The 23,738-nt window shown below is 40.9% G+C and overlaps 1 pseudogene across 1 annotated transcript; it reads right to left on the bottom strand.

Moving 5' to 3' along the window:
• Positions 1 to 7,075: 7,075 nt before the first annotated feature.
• Positions 7,076 to 15,194, bottom strand: LOC308630039 (calreticulin-like; annotated as a pseudogene). Its single transcript has 2 exons — positions 13,569 to 15,194; positions 7,076 to 7,116 (listed from the first exon to the last, which is right to left on the bottom strand). The product of its transcript is annotated as a calreticulin-like (transcript).
• Positions 15,195 to 23,738: the final 8,544 nt, after the last annotated feature.

Genomic DNA, 23,738 nt, shown 5'->3' with positions numbered 1-23,738 from the left:
GGTGTGTCCCCAGGGCATAACCCTGGGACTTGCCCATAATAAGCAAATGAGAAATGACGTCAAATGAGTGAGTGAACTCAATAAATACGCAAAAGAGAGAAAGTGCTTGATAGGCAATTGTATAAAGACACATTCAAAGGGACGAAACCAAACAAATCAAACCATAAAATGATGCCAATCAGAAGAGGGATATAATAGTCACTGTAGATGGTTTGCTAAAAAAAATTTGCATGGTGTGTTTCTTAGCAGGACAAGAAAAATCCTGCTCATTATTCAGAGGAGCATTAGAAAGGAAACTGAAGTTGTAGTTACTTTCAGAGTTGTCCCTGGGGTCGACATACCCAGGGGTCACCCTGGGCCTCACACTTTGAGGAGATTGTGAAAGAAGAAATGGAGACAGCCAACAGCCGGCAGATAAAATATGTTGATGTCATTATGTAAGTGTCTGCCACCTTCACCTTTCCACGTTCACTGTCTCAGCCTGCTATGGCAGCTGGGAAACATTTCTCCCCATTGTCTGATGTTCTGGGCACAGCTTCTTAGTTCCTTTGATAGAGCCTGCCCTTGATGTTCATTTTATGCAGATTTCAACTGGTAAAAAAGTACAAGGCAAGAAAGAAGTCTAGAAGAAAAATGTACACCTCAAAAACTTGTTAGCAGATGAAAGAGCCTTTTATTGGTCCTAAATTCTAAAAGTTTGTTTCTGTCTATCTTGTACAGAACCAAGGTGGGTCAGCACTTGCAGGAATGTGTGTAATTTTTGTCATTCCACTACTCAAGAAACGACATGTAGAGAACACATCAGAAGAGGCAAACTAAATTATTAAGAGAGACCTACATTTGAGCAAAGAGCTCAGAGGAGATGGACTCCAGCTTTAAAGAAATGAGCAAATGCTATGAATTCATGCAGGGCATAGAAAAAGATGCCTATACGTAAACTTGTTCATCAAATTCCAATAGTCCCAAATAAGAGGGGCGCCCATGAATTCTCAAAAGGCTAGAAGAGTTACAAATGTTAAGTGTGAGTGATTTCACAAACAATGATGGCAAACACATGGAATTCATTACCTTTAGATGTAGGGATATATCCCTGTGTTTTTAATTTGCATTTCCCTCATGGCTACTGATATTCAATAACTTTTCTTTTGCTTATTTGCCATCTGTATCTTCACTTTGGTGAAATATCTGTTTGTGTCTTTTGACCATTTTCTAACTGGATTGTTTGTTTGCTTTTTTCCTGTTGGGTTTTGAGAGGCCTTTCTGTAGTTTTGATACAAGGCATTTGTCAGATATGTGACTTGCAAATATTTTCTCCTAGTCTGCAGCTTGTCTTTTCATTCTCTAAACAGGGTCTTTCACAGGACAAAACAAGTGGAGGTTTTAAATTCCCATTTAGAAAAGCCTGACTTCTACTTGAGAGTGCTGAACAGGGCCACTCCATTGGTTATGGCTCATGAGGGCAGATCACGGGTCTAATTCCTGTTTGGCTGTGCTCACTCAGCTTTACAATAGCTCACCCACCATGGGCTTAACTCTATTCAGTGGCCACAGGTCAGTGTTTTTCAGGACATCACAAAAGGATGAGCTGAGAAAGAGTGGTCCACTGCTGAGAGAACAACTTGAAGTCAAGTCCCCAATGATCCAGAAAGTGGTTTGTAGCATCACCCCCTTCTTAGAAAATTGGAAAATGCACCATCATCAGTAGAGAGTGAAAGCCAGCATTCAAAATGCCGGGAGACCTCTTGGGCCATTTCATCACAACATAAAGCAACAAGCAGATGTGAATTCATTGGGTGAATTTAACCAATACAGAGAGCCAAAACACACATGGAATTCCAAACCAGAAATAATCTCAAGTTGGAGGCATCTAGTGCCCTTGTCTACAATGATTGCTTTCACCACGTAAAAGTCAAATCCACTCCATGAGGCAAATCCTGCCTGGGCTCAGATTGAGGGCTGCTGCCATGGAGACCACAAGAGGGGAGATTTTCTGACAGGCTGCAGGCATGAAAGGAATGGATTACAGCTCCATCTTATGTAAATTTCCACTGGGGAGAAAAAGATTAAAAGGAAAATAATCATGCTTTAGTCATTCTCATTTAGGGTAATAAGATCCTTTAATTCCTTCTTGGAAAAAGAGGCAACAGCTGCCCTGTCATAAACGCTAAGACACTTTGCTCGACATTTTTCAGGAACCCAATCTTTAGCTGAAACTTTGACCTAATGGTTGCACTGAGTTTATGTTTTTAAGAGGAAGATAGATTTTCTTTAAACATATGACATAAGCCCATTGGCCCCAGACATGAAGAATTAAGAACAAATTGTACCGACCTCAGTTTCTGAAGTGGACAGAGAAATTTTATACTTCTTGCCTCACCATGTCCAGGCCAAGTGGGTCTGGAGGAGGGTGAACTATTAGGTAAACACTATTTCACAGGGTCATCAAGTGAACGTTGTATGTTTTCTCCTACAGACTTTATTCTCTTTTCACTTTGGCTGCGATGCCCAACTTTCTTGTGGGATGCACCTCACCCCAGCTCTCAGCCCACGTGGTCACTTTAAGTTACTTTAATGAATGACCGTATCTCATTTACACAGCTTATTGTTGTAGTTGCTTTATTATTATCATTATTATTATGGAACTGCTTCTCAGGCAGGGTAATCTGCTCAAGGCATCAAAGCTGATAAGTGGGAACCCCAGGACTGGAACCCTGCTGGTCTTATTCCAGAATCCATATACTCAAGTGTTCCTGCTCTGTGCTTCTGCCAGGTTGAATGTCCCTCTCTGATCTCCACTTATTATTATCCCAGAATAATAGCTCCTCTTAATTGTTTTTTCGCAAGGGCACAGAAGTATGGAGTGTTTCTTAAGTGAATCATCTAGAGATGTTTATCTTATTTTGGGAATTCTACCGGCAGCTTAGGGTAGGGGAAATTTTGTTTTTCCCTGACCCCCTCTAGGTTCTATAAGGAAGAGAAAAAGATGGTGAGGGGATGAGATAGAAATGGTTGTATTCTCTCTTTGCTCATGTAATGGGGAAGCAGCTTGCAAGCTGTGAAGTTTAGAGTAATTCAGGGGACTGAACTTGCAGCTGCCAGAGATGGTGCCCAGTGTCTAGGTACACCAGCCTGTGGGCCCAGAAAGAGCTGGAAGTCAAATGCGTAGCTCAGATCCCCAGGAAGGTGGTAGAGCCAGGACTCACGTATCAGAGGCATTTAATACCCACGAGAGCAGGGGTTGTGTCAGTTTTGTTCACGGGCTGGATCAGCTGGATTGGTTCCTGGCCAACGTCCATAAACACGTTGAATGAACAAATGAATGAATGAATGCCAGCAGATGCTGGCAGGACTTCTATTTCTTCAGTCATCATGAAGGTGAAGAACATCAAAAATAGGAGGATTTAGACACTCCTCACGAGTTTTCAGCTGCCATATATCCTGACTTCATATTCCTAATAATTATGTTATTTAATTCAATCTTTCTTTTTAAAAAGTAACTCCCTTTTCTTTCTTTATCTTCAGATTTCCATCCCACCTGCTAGCTCAAGTCCTTTATGGCCTAAAATATCTTACCTTGATCCTGTATCTTTGTCTATAACCTCTCTATTTCTACTTCTCCTTTTAGCCAAATTCCTTCGGTCATTTATAGTTTTGTTTCCTCCTCTTTTTCTATGCACTTCCTCAAACCCGTTGCTGACCACTCCCATCCCCCCACCCCCAGTCCCCACAACCCCACCAAAGTATTATCATCAATGTCCAACATTTTACCAACCTAGTGAAGACATTGCAGTTCTTTATATTAATGAAATACATAATACTTTAGTTGCATTTGAAAGAGCTGCCCATTCAGGGTGAAAATGATAGTTGTGACATCATTTGATTCTGATTCTACTCCTAATTCTCTGACTACTCTTTGTTTGCAAGGTTTCTCTTCCTTTGTTTATGTGGTAGGTGGGGTCCTATGCAGTTCTGTCTTCTGACCACTGTTTGTCTTGCTTGCTTCCTTACCTAGGCCCGGTGTTTTATCTCACGAATGGTCACATGATCCAGCCAGGCCAATCAAAGTCTTCCCTGGGAGTTTTGTTAGAATTATCAGGAAGCCAAATTCTCCTTTCTTGGAGACAATTGGCTTTAAAAATCACATCAGTCTGGAGCTGCCAATGACTATTTTCTCTAGGAGCAGAGAGCTAGTCTGAGAATACAGTCAAAACATGGGAAAGCAGCATGGAGAAACATGTTGTCATCATGTTGCTCCTGGATCTAGCCATATATGAAGCTGAAATTAATCCTGGATTCTAAAGTTATATGAACAAATATATCCGTTTTTAAGAGCAGGTTTGAGTTGTGTTTCTGACACTTGCAACCAAGAGTTTTGAAAAATATACCTTCCACCATCTTCCTATTTCCAGTGTGGTCCTCACATCTACAACTTCTCCACTCTGCGGCCAGAGGGATTAATATAAGATGTACAACTGGCAGTGCTATTCCCCTGTTTAATATCTTTTAATGGCTCCCCAGAGCCTACTCAGGGGAGGCAAACTCAAAAGTCTTGAGGGAACAGGCAGATGATGTAAATAAGGGAAGCAGGCCAGGTGGAATACAGTAGAAAGAGGTTCATCTGGAGATAAGTGCCCTGCCTCCAGCCAGGGCATTTATCAGTGTATTCAGAATGCAAACACTGTGTGCCTGTCAAACACAACACATCTGAAGGTTGGGTTTGGCCTCTGAGCTCTAAGTTTGCAATGTCTGGCCTATGTTGCAAGTTCAAGCTCCTGCACACAGTCCAGGAGGCATTTGCAGTCAAGCCGCTGACAATTCCGCAGTCAAGCCACTGACAATTCCCAGGACATGTTTCCTGCCATTAGATGCTCTGGTAATACTAAACTGGTACCAACATTTTTTTCACTGACCCATGCTTTTGCTTATGCTGTTCCTTTCACTGGATCCTCATTCCACCCCCTCCTTCTATCATCATCTTCATCTTGCTAAATCCAACTTTTTCTTCAATATTCATCTCATGTGTTATCAGCTCCAGGGATCCTCCTCTTGACAAGACATTTGTCCTTCCTCCATGCTTTTACAGCTGGCCATATTCTTCTGTCACTGCATCCGATATGTATGCCAGACCTTGTTGATTGCTTCCTCACAACCATTGCTTCTCCCGTTTACTTGCTGGCAGAATTTGCCTCTTTCAACAAAGTCTGAAAAAACCTGATACTCTTTCCCAGTTTGCCTTGCAGCTAAGGTCTGGGATGTGATCCAGTCCTGCTCAGAGGGCTTGGATGGGAAATCAACTAATGGACTCTTGGGAAAAATTTACTTCCATGGCAACGAAGAAGCGATGCAGAGAACGCCCTTCCTTTTCATTTCTTCCATTTATTATAGTTCTATGAGGAATGATGTTTGGAGCTGCAGCAGCCATCTTGCGACTATGAGGATAAAGCCAAGAGAGTCACGGAGAGGGTGAAGCAGATCCCTGCAATCCCTGAGCTGCTGAACCAACTTGGGAACTTATCTTTCAGACTTTTTGGTATGTGAGATATAGTAATAACAAACTGTTGCCTAAGTCACATTTTAGGGGCTATTCTGTCACCTGCAGGTGAAAACATTCTAAATGAGTCAACATATTATGTTCACATTGCCTTTGTGCTTTTCTTTTCTATTATTCTGTAAGTTATTTGTGGAGAAGGATGATCTCACACTCATATTTTTATCACTGATATCTAACACAGAGTAGGAACTCAGTAAATTAAAAAAATTTTTTTATTGAAGTATAGCTGATTTACAATGTTGGGTGACTCAGTTACACATATATATATTCTTTTTCATATTCTTTTCCATTATGATTTATCACAGGATATTGAATATAGTTCCCTGTGCTATACAGTAGGACCTTGTTGTTTATATATCCTATGTATAATGGTTTGCATCTGCTAATCCCAAACTCCCAATCCTTCCCTCCTCCAGTATCCGCCCCCCACCGACCTTGGCAACTACAAGTCTGTTCTCTATGCCTGTGAGTCTGTTACTGTTTCGTAAATATGTTCATTTGTGTCATATGTTAGATTCCAAATATAAGTGATATTATACAGTGTTTGTCTTTCTCTTTCTGACTTACTTTGCTTAGTGTGATAATCTCTAGGTCCATCGATGTGTGATGTTCATCAAAGTATTTATTTTTCCATAATTTTCCCACTAGGAACTGCAGTAAACAGTGTGTGCCAATGTCTGTCCCATTTAGGAGATAGCCCCTGAGTGTTGGGAAGTGGAAATGTCAGTGAATCATATATGGGTAATCCCCTGGGGATTTAAGGGAATGAAGGATCTGTTACAAGTATAAGGTCATCTCAGTGGAATTGACTAGTACTATTCAAATTGTTTATTCAGACCTTATGAAAGCTTACTGCAAAGCCTAACACGTATATCAGATGAAAGTTGCATTGGTTGGAGGAGGGAAGAGGTGCTGGGTGCTTGCATCCCCCTCCTCCATGCTGGGCCTCTCTCATGTCCTGTTGTTGTCCCTAAGGCCCCTTTTCTGACCCTGTCCCCAGGGCTCAGTGAGACAGAAGTGAAAGCCACTTTCATAATCAAATCCATCAAACGCCTTGGACTTCTCTTGATCCTTAGCAACTGCCTAAACTCTGTCACTAAAAGTTGAAGGTTGCCCTTAGCTACTTGGAGGCTTGTGAGATTCCATTTTTATTAAAATGTTTAGAGCATTACACTAGCTTTGGCTAAAAATGGCGCCGCAAATCAAAAAGGCACAATTACTTTGGAGAATCCATTTGGCAGCCCCAGTTCTCTAAGTACATACATTTAATTTTATGGTTTGTTATACAAATCATTTAAACTCATTGTATCAGAGGGAGCCCATGTATTTTGGAAACTCCTGTAAACTAAGAGCAGACATTCTTTGGGCTGTTTTGTTCTTACTTGTAAGGGAGAAATGTCACTTTAGATTTCAACGTTGACTCACAGAGAAGCCATTTCCCGTTTCTCATTTCCACATCCATCCATGCTAACTTAAGTCCTAATTACTTCAGATCTTCTTGGCTCTGAATTTTAGATAGTGGAGTCAGATCTTCTTGTAGTCCAGAGTCTCAGAGTCTGCAACTTCTGCAGCCAGGAAAGTGCCTTATGTAACAGTGTGGTTAAGGTGGAGAGTTTGAGTGAGGGTGAGCGTGGAGGCTGCTATGGTGATGACATTATTCCTAGATCATTAATGACCCCGACACACAAGAAGCCGTGTCTGAGTATGTGTGGGTGTGTGTATTTTCTAAGGAGAGGAGGTTAGATTATATTTCCATTTTTTTTCATGGTCACCAGTTTTTTACCATTTGGTTTGAGAAAAGTTAAGTCTTCAGCTTTGATGAATTACAACCCGTGGCCAACAAACTCCCCTATATCCTCAAACTCTTGGCTGAGTTCCCCTCAGTTTTCCCTGAATCGTGTCTCTTCTCCAAGGAAACAATATTCTTGAAGCCCCCTCGATTTCAGTCTGCTTTTTCTCCCATACCCCATGTAATTCAGGGCGGAAAGATACTTTTTGTTTCCTCTTTCATTAACAACAGGACTTTGAGATCTTTATACTATTCCCTTCATGTTATAGCTCCTTTGCAGCCCATGTCATCTGTCCATCCATCCATCTACTGACCCACCCACACATCCATCCATTCAACACATATTTGTTGAGCACTTTCTACCAGGAATTTTTCTGAGGATACAGTGGTGAACAAGCCGAGCATGTCCCTGGTGTCACAGAGATGACAACAATAGCCAAATAAATACTAAATACAATATCAGAAAGTGATAGTGCTATGAAGAAAAATTGCAGTGGCCATGAGACTGGGCCTTTCAGATCTCCTTCTGCAGGGTGTGTGAGTGACTGAGAGCTCCAGCAGCCACGTTCTGAAATCCACTGCTGTGCTGCCTGGGACCCTGCTTCACAGGGTCTGCTCTCTGCCAATAACCGAGCATGGCAGGGACATTAAGATGGATGCAGGGCTCATTGATGGGGAGCTTTAGCTTGAGTACTCTCTGAAGGTCTTGTGGAAATTTTCTTAGAAGTGTGTTGTAGTCTAAGACCCTCCCCCCTCCCCTCCCTCCCTTCCCCCTCCCTTCCTTCCTTCCTTCCCTCTCTCCTTCACTCAGGAGCAGACCTTCATTGCAGCTCTTCCAGCCCATCCCAGTTACAGTAAGTCCCCTACATATGAACCTTCAAGCTGCAAACTTTCAAAGATGCGATCATGTGGGCTTCCCTGGTGGCGCAGTGGTTGAGAGTCCGCCTGCCGATGCAGGGGACACGGGTTCGTGCCCCGGTCTGGGAAGATCCCACATGCCGCAGAGCGGCTGGGCCCGTGAGCCATGGCCGCTGGGCCTGCGTGTCCGGAGCCTGTGCTCCACAATGGGAGAGGCCACAACAGTGCGAGGCCCGCATACCGCAAAAAAAAAAAAAAGAAAAGAAAAAAAAAAGCTGCAATCATGTGTTCCATCAGCGTCAGGCATGGGTGAAATTGCAGCTTGCCCTCCATCTCCTATTGCTGAGGATCCTTCAGCTCTACCATCTCCCACCTCCTCTCCCTCCTCCAGTCCATAACTCTTCTTGCCTCTTCACTCAATGCCAGCCCCGTATGCCAGCTGTTGTACTGTACTACTGTACTTTTCAAGGTACTCTACTGTAAGATTAAAAATGTTTTATTTTTTGTGTGTGTTTGTTTTTTATGTATTATTTGTGTGAAAAGTATTATAAACCTACTACAGTACAGTACCATATAGCCGATTGTGTTAGTTGGGTACCTAGGCTAAATTTGTTGGACTTACGAGCAAATTGGGCTTACAAACGCGCTCGGAATGAAAATCGTTCGTGTACAGGGGACTTACTGTGCCTCCTTTCACTTTCTCATGTTTTCCCTGATAAAATTGTGCATTTCTTGTCCCATCTTGGCATCTTTTTCCTAGAGGACCTGGACTAACATAAGACTAAGGCAGCCTGAAAGAAGACTTGGGGGGGTACTTTAGATAAGTGACCAGTAAAGGCCCCTCATGACAAGTGGCATTTGTTTAGGAACTTGATTGGAGTGAGGGGATGATCCATGCAAACACCTGGGGGACGCAGCCTTCTGGCAGAAGGAAGAAGGAAGAGCACATGTGGAGACTTTGAGCCTTGGCTTTCTGGGGGGTCCCTTAAAACTGCTGAGGCGTGGGGAGCAAGATTAGGCAGATCTCTAGGTTCCCTCTAAACTCACTCCCATTTCGAGTGGCTCTACCTTTATCTGCTTTGCATATTTGGCTTCCCCGAAAATTTTAGACGAAAAAAAAGTTCAGGTTTAAAAAAAAATACTCTGAAAACCAGTGTTCTGGATGAACTCTGTGATCTCTGCCCTATTTTATGACTCTATCAGTCCATTGGCTATGGGAAGAATGGGCAGTGGAAGAAATTGCCTCTATTTGGAAGCCTAATTGTTCCACAGAGATACTGGATTAGTGTGAGGCAGGTGTAGATAAGGGGAATTAGAGTAAGTGATTAAAGGACTTGATGCATGGAGTCCGGTGGAGGGAGTGGGGCTTGATAACGTGGGGGAATTTCATGTTAAGCTCTGAAGGCCTACAGTTGGATGGCAGCCAGAGGAGACTGGTATATATCAAGTAAGCAGAAGTGGACAAAGGATGGTCGGGCGGGGGTGAGGGTTAAAGGGTTGTCCTCCATGTGCACTGGAGAGGTGCTTAGAGAAACAGTGGAGGACAACAGCTGTGCTCAAGGACTTTGGTTTCAAAAGGTAAAATATTAATATTGCCCGGAAGAAAGGTGACAGAATTTACCTCTTTCCAGGGGGGGTTGATAACTGAACTTATAAAAATTTCCTGGCACTTTTTTAGTGTTAAAACTATATTTTTTCCTCCTGATTTTTCAGTAGAAAGAGCAGCTGGCAGTGGTAATACAAAGACTGAGATGGCTGTGAGAGGCTTTTTTTCCCCTCCAGCCCTGTTTTTTTTTGTTTTTTAGTTGAAGTATAGTTAATTTACAGTGTTGTGTTAGTTTTGAGTGTATGGCAGAGTGATTCATATATATATATACACACACACATATATATATATTTTTCAGATTCTTTTCCTTTATAGGTTATTACAAGATATTGAGTATAGTTTCGTGTACTATGCAGTAGGTCCTTGTTTACCTATTTACTATATAGTAGAGTGTATATGTTAATCCCAAACTTCTAATTTATCTCCCCTCCCCCCACTCTCTGCTATCCCCTTTGGTAGCCATAAGTTTGTTTCCTATGTCTTTGAGTCTATTTCTGTTTTGTAAATAAGTTCATTTATATCATTTTTTTAAGATTCCACCTATAAGTGATATCATATGATATTTGTCTTTCTCTGACTTACTTCACTTAATATGATAATCTCTAGGTCCACCCATGTTGCTGCAAATGGCATTATTTAATATGATAATCTCTAGGTCCACCCATGTTGCTGCAAATGGCATTATTTCATTCTTTATTATGGCTGAGTAATATTTCATTGTATATATACTACATCTTCTTTATCCATTCTTCTGTTGATGGACATTCAGTTTACTTCCATGTCTTGGCTATTGTGAGCAGTGCTGCAGTGAACATTGGGGTGCATGTATCTTTTTGAATTAGAATTTTCTCCAGATATTTGCCCAGGAGTGGGATTGCAGGATCATATGGTAACTCTATTTTTTTGTTTTTTAAGGAACCTCCATACTGTTCTCCATAGTGGCTGTACCAATTTATATTCCCACCAACAGTGTAGGAGGGTTCCTTTTTCTCCACACCCTCTCCAGCATTTATTATTTGTAGACTTATTAACGATGGCCATTCTGACTGGTGTGAGGTAATACCTCATCATAGTTTTGGCTTGTATTTCTCTAATAATTAGCGATATTGAACATTTTTTATGTGCCTATTGGCCATCTGTATGTCTTCTTTGGGGAAATATCTATTTAGGTCTTCTACCCATTTTTTGATTGGGTTGTTAGGTTTTTGATATTAAGCTGTATGAGCTGTTTGTATATTTTGGAAATTAATCCCTTGTTGGTAGCATTGCTTGCAAATATTTTCTCTCAGTCCATAGGTTGTCTTTTCATGTTGTTTACCGTTTCCTTTGCTGTGCAAAACGTTTTAAGTTTAATTAGGTCCATTTGCTTATTTTTGTTTGTATTTCCATTACTTAGGAAATGGATCCAAAAAAATATTGCTGTGATTTATATCAGAGTGTTCTGCCTATATTTTCCTCTAGGAGTTTTATAGACTCTGGTCTTACATTTAGGTCTTGAATCCATTTTGAGTTTATTTTTGTATATGGTGTTAGAGAATGTTCTAATTTCATTCTTTTACATGTAGCTGTCCAGTTTTCCCAGCACCACTTACTGGGGAGACCGTCTTTTCTCCACTGTATATTCTTGCTTCCTTTGGTGTAGATTAATTGACCCTAATTGTATGGGCTTATTTTTGTGCTTTCATTTTTTAATTTATTTTTTAAACATCTTTATTGGGTATAATTGTTTTATAGTGGTGTGTTAGTTTCTGCTATATAACAAAATGAATCAGCTGTATGTATACATATATACCCATATCTCCTCCCTCTTACATCTCCCTCCCACCCTGCCTATCCCACCCCTCTAGTTGGGCACAAAGCACTGAGCTAATCTCCCTGTGTTATGCGGCTGCTTCCCACTAGCTATCTATTTTTTTTTTTTTTTTAAGTTTATTTATTTATTTTTTTAATTAGTTTCTGCTTTATAACAAAGTGAATCAGTCATACATATACATCTGTTCCCACATCCCTTCCCTCATGCATCTCCCTCCCTCCCACCCTCCCCATCCCACCCCTCCAGGCGGTCACAAAGCACCGAGCTGATCTCCCTGTGCTATGCGGCTGCTTCCCACTATCTATCTACCTTACGTTTGGTAGTGTATACACGTCCATGCCTCTCTTTCGCCTTGTATGGACTTGAGGATATGGGGAGGGGGAAGGGTGGACTGTGACTAGCTATCTATTTTACATTTGGTAGTGTAAATGTCACTCTCTCACTTCGTCCCAGCTTACTCTTCCCCCTCCCTGTGTCCTCAAGTCCATTCTCTACATCTGCATCTTTATTCCTGTCCTGCCCCTAGGTTCTTCAGAACCATTTTTTTTTTTTAGATTCCATATATATGTGTTAGCGTACCATATTTGTTTTTCTCTTTCTGACTTACTTCACTCTGTATGACAGACTCTAGGTCCATCTACCTCATTACAAATAACTGAATTTCGTTTCTTTTTATGGTTGAGTAATATTTCATTATATATATGTGTGCCACGTCTTCTATATTCATTCATCTGTCGATGGACACTTAGGTTGCTTCCATGTCCTGGCTATTGTAAATAGAGCTGCAATGAACATTGTGGTATGTGACTCTTTTTGAATTATGGTTTTCTCAGGGTATATGCCCAGTAGTGGGATTGCTGGGTCGTATGGTAGTTCTATTTTTAGTTTTTTAAGGAACCTCCATACTGTTCTCCATAGTGGCTGTATCAATTTACATTCCCACCAACAATGCAGGAGGGTTCCCTTTTCTCCACACCCTCTCCAGCATTTATTGTTTGTAGATTTTTTTGATGATGGCCATTCTGACCAGTGTGAGGTGATACCTCATTGTAGTTTTGATTTGCATTTCTCTAATGATTGGTGATGTTGAGCATCCTTTCATGTGTTTGTTGGCAGTCTGTATATCTTCTTTGGAGAAATGTCTATTTAGGTCTTCTTCCCATTTTTGGATTGAGTTGATTTTTTTTTTGATATTGAGCTGCTTATAAATTTTGGAGATTAATCCTTTTTCAGTTGCTTCATTTGCAAATATTTTCTCCCATTCTGAGGGTTGTCTTTTTGTCTTATGTTTTCCTTTGCTGTGAAAAAGCTTTTAAGTTTCATTAGGTCCCATTTGTTTATTTTTCTTTTTATTTTCATTACTCTAGGAGGTAGGTCAGAAAACATCTTGCTGTGGTTTACGTCAAAGAGTGTTTTTCCTCTAAGAGTTGTATAGTGTCTGGCCTTACATTTAGGTCTTTAATCCATTGTGAGTCTATTTTTGTGTATGGTGTTAAGGAATGTTCTAATTTCATTCTTTTTACATGTAGCTGTCCAGTTTTCCCAGCCCACTTATTGAAGAGGCTGTCTTCTCTCCATTGTATATTCTTACCTCCTTTATCAAAGATAAGGTGACCATATGTGTGTGGGTTTATCTGTGGGCTTTCTATCCTGTTCCATTGATCTATATTTCTGTTTTTGTGCCAGTACCATACTGTCTTGATTCCTGTAGCTTTGTAGTATAGTCTGAAGTCCAGGAGCCTGATTCCTCCAGCTCTGTTTTTCTTTCTCAAGATTGCTTTGGTTATTCGGGGTCTTTTGTGTTTCCATACAAATTGTGAAATTTTTTGTTCTAGTTCTGTGAAAAATGCCATTGGTAGTTTGATAGGGATTGCATGGAATCTGTAGATTGCTTTGGGTAGTAGAGTCATTTTCACAATGTTGATTCCTCCAATCCAAGAACATGGTATACCTCTCCATCTGTTTTTATCATCTTTAATTTCTTTCATCAGTGTCTTATAGTTTTCTGCATACAGGTCTTTTGTCTCCTTAGGTAGGTTTATTCCTAGGTATTTTATTCTTTTTGTTGCAATGGTAAATGGGAGTGTTTCCTTCATTTCTCTTTCAGATTTTTCATCATTAGTGTATAGGAATGCAAGAGATTTCTGTGCAATAATTTTGTATCCTGGTACTTTACCAAATTCATAGATTAGCTCTAGTAGTTTTCTGGTAACACCTTTAGGATTCTCTATGTATAGTATCATGTCATCTGCAAACAGTGATGGTTTTACTTCTTTTCTGATTTGTATTCCTTTTATTTCTTTTTCTTCTCTTATTGCTGTGGCTAAAACTTCCAATACTATGTTGAATAATAGTGGTGAGAGGGGGCAACCTTGTCTTGTTCCTGATCTTAGCGGAAATGGTTTCAGTTTTTCACCATTGAGAATGATGTTGGCTCTGGGTTTGTTATATATGGCCTTTATTATGTTTTTATTTTTATACTTTATTTTATTTTTTGAAGACACAAAACTTAATTTAATAGAAATTTCGTTTGTAGTTCTTACATTCTCAGTATGAGCCTCAGCATATGCCTCATTGTTGGTGATGAGGAAGTTGTCAAAGATGGTGCAAGACTTGACCTGCCAGAGATCCAAGCCCAGTACAGCAAAGTTTTCATAGGCATAGATGTTGCTATCAGTGGAATACTCAGGGTTGTCGATCTCTGGGTGGATCCAAATGCCCTAGTAATCTGGGTTGTCAATCTGCTGGGACTTCCACTCACCCTTGTACTCTGGGTTCTGATTCACTGTTGGTTCCCATTCTCCATCCATCTCTTCATCCCAGTCCTTGGGCTTCTTAGCATCAGGGTCAGGAATGTGCTCAGGCTTGTCCCAGTCCTCAGGCTTGGAGTCTGTAGGGTCATCAATCTTGGCTGACTCGTCCCAGTCTTCAGGCTTTGCAGCATCAGGATCCTTTATCTTCTTGGCGGGCAAGAAATCCCAATCATCCTCCAAGGAGCCTGACTCAACCTGGCTGTTGTCAATCTTTATCTCATAGGTATTATCAGGCCACACAATCAGCATGTAAAGGTGTGTGAATTCATCGTCTTTGCAATGGATATCCTTGTTGATCAGCACGTTCTTGCCCTTGTAGTTGAAGATGACATGAACCTTCTTGGTGCCAGGGCCACAGATGTCCGGGCCAAACATGATGTTGTATTTGGAGTCTCCACGCATGTCTGTCTGGTCCAGACCATCTGGAAATAGCTTCATGTAGCCACCCCCACAATCGATGTTCCGTTCGCATTTCATGGTGAACTGCACCACCAGTGTATGACCCTTATTGCTGAAGGGCTCGAATCTGGCCGACAGAGTGTAAAACCAGGCACCCTGGCTTGTCTGCAGCCCTTTATCTTTCTCCAGGTCACCATAGAACTTACCGGAACTGAGAACGAATTTGCCAAAATCGATTTGTGTTTGGATTTGATCCAGCGCTCAGTCCACCCATTTCCATCCAGAAACTGCTCCTTGAAGTAAATGGCGGGTTCAGCGGTGGCCGGGCCAAGAAGGTGGAACAGCAGCAGCACAGGTAACAGCATGGCGGGCCAAGGGGGCTGTGGCACGTGGGCCCTTTAAGTCGCTTTTCTAGCAGTAGCTCTGCAGTAGGGACTGGCCTTTATTATGTTGAGGTAAGTTCCCTCTATGCCTACTGTCTGGAGGGTTTTTTAATCATAAATGGGTGTTGAATTTTGATGAAAGCTTTTTCTGCATCTGTTGAGATGATCATATGGTTTTTATACTTCAATTTGTTAGTATGGTGTATCACATTGATTGATTTACATATATTGAAGAATCCTTGCATTCCTGGGGTAAACGCCACTTGATCATGCTGTATGATCCTTTCAATGTGCTGTTGGATTCTGTTTGCTAGTATTTTGTTGAGGATATTTCCATCTATGTTCATCAGTGACACTGGCCTGTAGTTTTCTTTTTTTGTGACATCTTTGTCTGGTTTTGGTATCAGGGTGATGGTGGCCTCGTAGAATGAGTTTGAGAGTGTTCTTCCCTCTGCTTTATTTTGGAAGAGTTTGAGAAGGATAGGTGATAGCTCTTCTCTAAGTGTTTGAAAGAATTTGCCCGTGAAGCCCTCTGGTCCTGGGCTTTTGTTTGCTGGAAGGTTTTTAATCACAATTTCAATCTCAGTGCTTGTGATTGGTCTGTTTATATTCTCTATTTCTTCCTGGTTCAGTCTCAGAAGGTTGTGCTTTTCTAAGAATCTGTCCATTTCTTCCAGGTTGTCTATTTTATTGGCCTATAGTTGCTTGTAGTAATCTCTCATGATCCTTTGTATTTCTGCAGTGTCAGTTATTACTTCTCCTTTTTCATTTCTAATTCTATTGATCTGTCTTCTCCCTTTTTTTCTTGATGAGTTTGGCTAGTGGTTTAACAATTTTGTTTATCTTCTCAAAGAACAAGCTTTTAGTTTTATTGATCTTTGTTATCATTTCCTTCATTTCTTTTTCATTTTTTCTGATCTGATCTTTATGATTTCTTTCCTTCTGCTAACTTTGCGTTTTTTGTGTTCTTCTTTCTCTAATTGCTTTAAGTGTAAGGTTAGGTTGTTTATTTGAGATGTTTCTTGTTTCTTGAGTTAGGATTGTATTGCTATAAACTTCCCTCTTAGAACTGCTTTTGCTGCATCCCGTAAGTTTTGGGTCATCGTTTTTTCATTATTATTTGTTTCTAGGTATTTTTTGATTTCCTGTTTGATTTCTTCAGTGATCTCTTGGTTATTTAGTAGTGTATTGTTTAGCCTCCATGCGTTTGTATTTTTTATAGATTTTTTTTCCTGTAATTGATATGTAGTCTCATAGCATTGTGGTCGGAAAAGATGCTTGATACGATTTCAATTTTCTTAAATTTATCAAGGCTTGATTTGTGACCCAGGATATGATCTATCCTGGAGAATGTTCCATGATCACATAAGAAGAAGTGTATTCTGTTGTTTTGGATGGAATGTCCTATAAATATAAATTAAGTCCATTTTGTTTAATGTGTCATTTAAAGCTTGTGTTTCCTTATTTATTTTCATTTTGGATGATCTGTCCATTGGTGAAAGTGGGGTGTTAAAGTCCACTACTATGATTGTGTTACTGTTGATTTCCCTTTTTATGGCTGTTAACATTTGCCTTATGTATTGAGGTGCTCCTATGTTGGATGCATAAATATTTACAGTTGTTATATCTTCTTCTTGGATTGATCCCATGATCATTATGTCATGTCCTTCTTTGTCTCTTGTAATAGTCTTTATTTTAAAGCCTATTTTGTCTGATACAAGAATTGCTACTCCAGCTTTCTTATGATTTCCATTTGCATGGCATATGTTTTGCCATCCCCTCACTTTCAATCTGTATGTGTCCCTAGGTCTGAAGTGGGTCTCTTGCAGACAGCATACATATGGGTCTTGTTTCTGTATCTATTCAGTCAGTCTATGTCTTTTGGTTGGAGCATTTAATCCATTTACATTCAAGGTAATTATCGATATGTATGTTCCTATTACCATTTTCTTAATTGTTTTTTGTTTGTTATTGTAGGTCTTTTCCTTCTCTTGTGTTTCCTATCTAGAGAAATTCCTTAGCATTTGTTGTAAAGCTGGTTTGGTGGTGCTGAATTCTCTTAGCTTTTGCTTCTTTGTAAAGGTTTTAATTTCTCTGTCAAATCTGAATGGGATCCTTGCTGGGTAGAGTAATCTTGGTTGTAAGTTTTTCCCTTTCATCACTTTAAATATGTTCTGCCACACCCTTCTGGCTTGTAGAGTTTCTGCTGAGAAATCATCTGTTAACCTTATGGGGATTCCCTTGTATGTTATTTGTTGCTTTTCCCTTGCTGCTTTTAATACTTTTTCTTTGTATTTAATTGTTGATAGTTTGATTAATATGTCTTGACATGCTTCTCCTTGGATTTATCCTGTATGTGAGTGTCTGAGCTTCCTGGACTTGATTGACTTATTTCCTTTCCCATGTTAGGGAAGTTTTCAACTATAATCTCTTCAAATATTTTCTCAGTCCCTTTCTTTTTCTCTTCTTCTTCTGGGACCCCTATAATTCGAATGTTGATGCATTTAATGTTGTCGCAGTTGTCTCTGAGACTGTCCTCAATTCTTTTCATTCTTTTTTCTTTATTCTTCTCTGTGTTAGTTATTTCCAGTATTTTATCTTCAAGTCACTTATTGTTCTTCTGTCTCAGTTATTCTGCTATTGATTTCTTCTAGAGAATTTTAAATTTCATTTGTTGTGTTGTTCATCATTGCTTGTTTGCTCTTTAGTTCTTCTAGGTCCTTATTAAACATTTCTTGTATTTTCTCCATTGTATTTCCAAGATTTTGGATCATCAGGTAGACTGTCTATTTCCTCTTCATTTGTTTGGTCTGGTGGGTTTTTACTTTGCTCCTTCATCTTCTGTATATTTCTCTGTCTTCTCATTCTGCTTAACTTACTGCCTTTGAGGTATCCTTTTCAGGTTCGTAGTTCCCATAGTTTTTGATGTCTGCCCCCAGTGGGTAAGGTTGGTTCAGTGGGTTGTGCATGCTTCCTAGTGGAGGGGACTGGTGCCTGTGTTCTGGTGAATGAGGTTGGATCTTATCTTTCTGGTGGGGAGGACCACATCCAGTGGTGTGTTTTGGGGTGTCTGTGAACTTATTATGACTTTAGGCAGCTTCTCTGCTAATGGGTGGGTTTGTGTTCCTGTCTTGCTAGTTGTTTGGCATGGGTTGTCCAGCACTGTTGCTTGCTGGGTTTTGAGTGGAGCTGGGCCTTAGCATTGAGATGGAGATCTCTGAGAGAGCTTTCGCCATTTGATATTACATGTGGCCAGGAGGTCTCTGGTGGACCAATGTCCTGAACTTGGCTCTCCCACCTAAGAGGCTCAGGCCTGATACCTGGCCACAGCACCAAGACCCTGTCAGCCACATGGCTCAGAAGAAAAGGGAGGAAAAAAAAAGTAATAAAATAAAATAATTAAAATAAAAAATTAAAAAATATTTTATTAAAGATAAAAAAGTAATAAAAAAAAGAAAGAAGAGAGCAATGAAACCAATGAACAAATCCACCAATGATAACAAGAGCCAAAAACTATACTAAAAAAATACAAACAAACAAACCCCAAAACTCCCCCAAAACAGACTGACAGACAGAACCGTAAGACAAGTGGTAAAAGCAAAGCTATACAGACAAAATCACACAAAGACACATACACATACATACTCACAAAAAGAAAAAAAGGAAAAAAACACATATATATATATGAAAAAAAAGGAAGAGATGGGCTTCCCTGGTGGCGCAGTGGTTGGGAGTCCTCCTGCCGATGCAGGGGACACAGGTTCGTGCCCTGGTCCAGGAGGATCCCACATGCCACGGAGTGGCTGGGCCCGTGAGCCATGGCCGCTGGGCCTGCGTGTCCAGAGCCTGTGCTCTGCAACGGGAGAGGCCACAACAGTGAGAGGCCCACATACTGCAAAAAAAAAAAAAAAAAAAAAAAAAGGAAGAGAGCAACCAAATCAATAAACAAATCTACCAATGATAATAAGCTCTAAATACTAAACTAAGATAAACATAAAACCAGAAACAAATTAGATGCAGAAAGCAAACCCCAAGTCTACAGTTGCTCCCAAAGTCCACTGCCTCAATTTTGGGATGATTCATTGTCTGTTCAGGTATTCCACAGATACAGGCTACATCAAGTTGATTGTGGAGATTTAATCCTCTGGTCCTGAGGCTGCTGGGAGAAATTTCCCTTTCTCTTCTTTGTTTGCACAGATCCTGGGGTTCAGCTTTAGATTTGGCCCTGCCCTGTATATAGGTCACCTGAGGGCGTCTGTCCCCTTTTGGGAAGTCTGAGGTCTTCTGCCAGCATTCAGTAGGTGTTCTGTAGGAGTTGTTCCACATGTAGATATATTTTTGATGTATTTGTGGGGAGGAAGGTGATCTCCATGGCTTAACCCTCCGCCATCTTGAAGGCCCTATTTTTGTGCTTTCTATCCAGTTCCATTGCTCTATGTGTCTGTTTTTTTATGCCAGTACCATACTGTTTTGACTACTGTAGCTTTGTAGTATAATCTGAAGTCAGGGAGCATGATTCCTCCAGCTCCATTCTTCTTTCTCAAGATTATTTTGCTATTCGCGGTCCCCTCCAGTCCTTAAAAGACTGTGTAGGGAATGCCAAAACCACTGATAGGGAAGTGAATGTATAACACATTGAGAGGAAGATGTGTTCACCTTGTGAGGACTCAGGGAGACCTTGAAATATACTTTAGAATTGTTTGTTTGTAAAAAAAAAAGAGGCTCAAATACAGTTGCTAAAACATACAAGTGTTTATTGTCTCATGTAATGTAATTTTGGAGGTAAGTAGTGTGGGACTGCTAAGGAAGCTCCATGAATTAGAGACCTACAAGCTTTCTATCTTTCTGCTCTGTCATGTGCACCTACCATCCTCATGGTCCAAGATGGCTGCTAAAGGTTTTGCCATTATATCTGGATTTTAGGCAGTGGGAAGGAGGAATGGAAGAGGTCTGTCCTGTCTCTGTTAAGATGCCACTCAGAACGTTCCATACAACATTTCTGCTTATATATTATTGTCTAGAACTTAATTTCATGGGCACACCTTGCTGCAAAGAAGGTTGAGAAATGAATGACAATGTTCTCAGTTTAAAATTTAGGCTTTAGTTCATAAGGAAGAAGGGGAGAATAGCTTTTGGGAGGCAACTAGTTGTCTGAGTAAACTAAGGAGAAGTATATACATACCTGAAATGGAACACAAATTTCAGTCGTTTATTTGCTGAATCATTCATTCATTTACTGATTCAATAATTCAACAAATATTAGTACTTAGGTACTGGGGACCTGAGCATGAATAGGACACTGTTTTTGTCCTCAGAGTGCTCCTTAATTGTTCAGAGATAAGGGCAATGGCTTATGAGGAGTGATCTTACAGATGATTTTCTGTTTACAGTGATAGCTAAAGCAAAAATTCAGTTCTGGTTGGGTTGGGGAGCTTTGCAGAAAAGGAGACACATGAACTGGGACTTAGAGAATGAGAGGAATTCTTCAAGAGCAGATGGGACTTAGAGAATGAGAAGAATTCTTCAAGAGCAGATGGGGAAAAGACATTTCAGGGTGGCAGCATCTGCAGAGTCCTGTTGGTGTGAAATAGTATGAAGAACCCATTTGGGAACTGCAAGTCCAGCCACAGCAGAGCTGAAGAGATGGCATGAAGAGATGGCAGAGATGGATAATGAGGCCCTTTTGTGTTTCTGCTAAAGACTTAAACAGATGTTTATCTGTTATAGTCTATTTGGTTCCAAAACAGGATTGAAGGCAGTCTAAGGCATTTAGACTTTATCCTCTAGCTAACAGAGAGCCACAAATGGGTTTTGGGCCATGAAATGTGGGCTGAAGTGACCATGTGTCAGTTCTGAGCCTTAGGAGACATCATTGTTTCTGCTTGTCCCACTGGGATCTTCCACCATGGGAAGAACATGCCCATTTCTTGGTGTTCCTTCAGCCCAGGCTCCAGAATAAAATGCATGGGGCAGACCTGAGCTTGACCCACAGCTTGAAGCTAACTATTCCAGCCATCCCTCAAAGCCATGAGAAGCAAGTCAATGCTTATTTTGTTTGCCTCACAGATTTGTAATTGTTCATTAGGCAGCATTATTGTAGTAAAAACCTACTAATACACCTGGTAATTAGATTCCTCTCTATCATTTCACACTGTGAATGCTAGACAGGTGGCATGGCCAAGACTACCTGTTGGTATACCAGCTGGTCTTGGAGTTAGTGGAAGGGAAATGCCTCACAAAAGTGGCATTTCACAAAACAGGGATGTGGGGCTCATTGGGATGTGAGCGCTGGCTCTCAGGTGAATGCCAGTGTTGGTTTAGCTCAGGGCTTTTCAACCTCTGCAATACTGATATTTTGTTCTGTGTGTGTGGGCTGTTCTGCGCATAGTTTAGAAGCATCCCTCATCACTAGATTCTGGTGGCACCCTTCCCCCTAATTTGTGACGACCAAAGATATCTCCAGACCCTGCCAAATATCTCTTGGGTGGCAAAAATCACTCCCAGCTAAGAACCACTGATTTAGCTGACCTGGCTTCAGTTTTTCTGTTAAAGATAAGCACAGAAAATGACAACAAATGACACCATTTATCAAGAAATTACTGAATTCCAGACATTTTGTTAAGAACCTTCAGGAATTAATCTAATTTGGAAAGGGTCTTAGTTAGCTAGGGCTGCCATCACAAAGTACCACAGACTAGAGTGGCTTAGACAACATAAATTTATTTTCTCACACTTCTGGAGGCTGGAAGTCTGACATCATGGTGTCAGCTGGGTTGGTTTCTCCTAAGACCTCTCCCTTTGGCGTGGAGATGGCGTCTGCTCAGATGGTCCTTCCTCTTCCTGTGTCTGTATCCTAAGCTTCTCTTCTTATAAGGACTGTGGTCATATGGGATGAGGGCCCACTCTAATGACCTGGTTTGAACTTCATTACCTCTTCAAAAACTAATGCTCCACATACAGTCACATTCTGAGGCACTGAGGGTTTAGACTTCAACGTATGAATTTTGGGGGACGCAGTACAGCCATAGCAGAGAGTTAACAAATGAGGAAACAGGATACAGAGGTGAAGTACCACTTGCTTCAAGAACACACTTAGAATGTGGAAGAAGCAAGGCTGACCAGTCTAACTCCAGAATCAGTGCTCTTGACCATGCTTCATACTGCCTCCCCAAGAAATCAATCCTGTGAGGGACTCAGGAACCTAGGCACTATACAAGAGTTATGTAAAGAGTTTCTCTCACTCTCTCTGTGTTTTATAGTGGGCTTGTTCAGGTGTGATGCTCCCTCCCCTTAAAACCTGTGCATGGGAAGAACCTCCTCAATAGTAGCTTCTCTCACATGAGAGAAGCTATTTCGATTGTATGAGATTCTCAGCCACTGCAGGGCTGGTCTGGACAACTCAGTTCACTTCCTAAAAATATGTTTCTAGACCCTATGCCTCTTTGATGAGCAAGAGAAAAAATCTTGAAAATGTCTACCCATTAATCTAGCAATTGCACTCTTGGAATTTATCCTTAGCAAGGAATCAAATATGTATACAAAGATTTATGCATGGTATATTTGATTTTAGAGTGATTTGCAAGAGCAAACATTGGATAGATATTGGATAAATAAATGACGGCGTGTCCATATGGTGGAATGTTCAACTTGTAGATGAATATTTTCTTCCAGGGGAAAAACTTCATAATATATTATTCTTTGAGAAACAAAGATTGGAATGCCATATAGAGTATGATCCCGATTTCTGAAAATGTATATGCATGTCACTATCATAGTGGACTAGTGGGGACTCGTAGGATGCAGTGGAAATGAACTGTATCCTTAGTCTCCCACTGTCCTGTCAAGCTTTTCTGTAGTTATCATCTTGCTTTTGATAAAATTGGACTTCTTTTCACTTTGTCACTCTTATCTGTGAAACAGTCATCCAGTTACTTCTTTCACAAAAACCCAGGCTCTATTTAGTAATTAATAGGTCCACTCCAGTGTAAAGATTCAACCACTCAATCTTCGATGACAATTTCCCTCCCCCAGCTCAGCTGGCCCCCGGAGTGAGAAGGGGTGTGGGCTGTTGTGTCTCTTTTTCTTCACTTGGCTCCTCTGTTTTCCTCCCATCTCCTCTGAGCTTCCTCTGCTTCCTCCAGAATTGGGAAGGGGGAGAGAGGAGGAAAGGGGCTGGAAAAGACTTACTGGATTGGTGTTGTTCTAGCCCTTGGGGTCTGACAGTTGATTGATCTCGAATGTTCCTTCCTGGGTTCTTTGCAACCAATTCCTCTCTGTTCCTGTTGGGTACCTGCCGTTTGCTTGACTGGGAGTTGTGTGTCTTCTGTTGGTTCCTACATGACTTCTTCATCTCCCAGCATCTGGCGGCACACCTCCTGAGGGGCCAGCTCTGGTTCACAGGAAACTCCCCCACACCCTTGGTCATGACAACTTGGGGAGAGCAGGCCACCAACACAACCTCTCCTCACTGTGCCCTCAGAGCAGCTAGCCGGCCATGGCCCTTTAGATTTCTCAGGGTGAGTCAGA

Source organism: Mesoplodon bidens (assembly GCF_964165515.1).
Source record: "Mesoplodon bidens genome assembly, chromosome: 16".
In the NCBI taxonomy this organism is placed as follows: domain Eukaryota; kingdom Metazoa; phylum Chordata; class Mammalia; order Artiodactyla; family Ziphiidae; genus Mesoplodon; species Mesoplodon bidens.
Note: the sequence above shows the minus strand (reverse complement) of the source record. Positions and strands in the feature narration are given on the sequence as shown.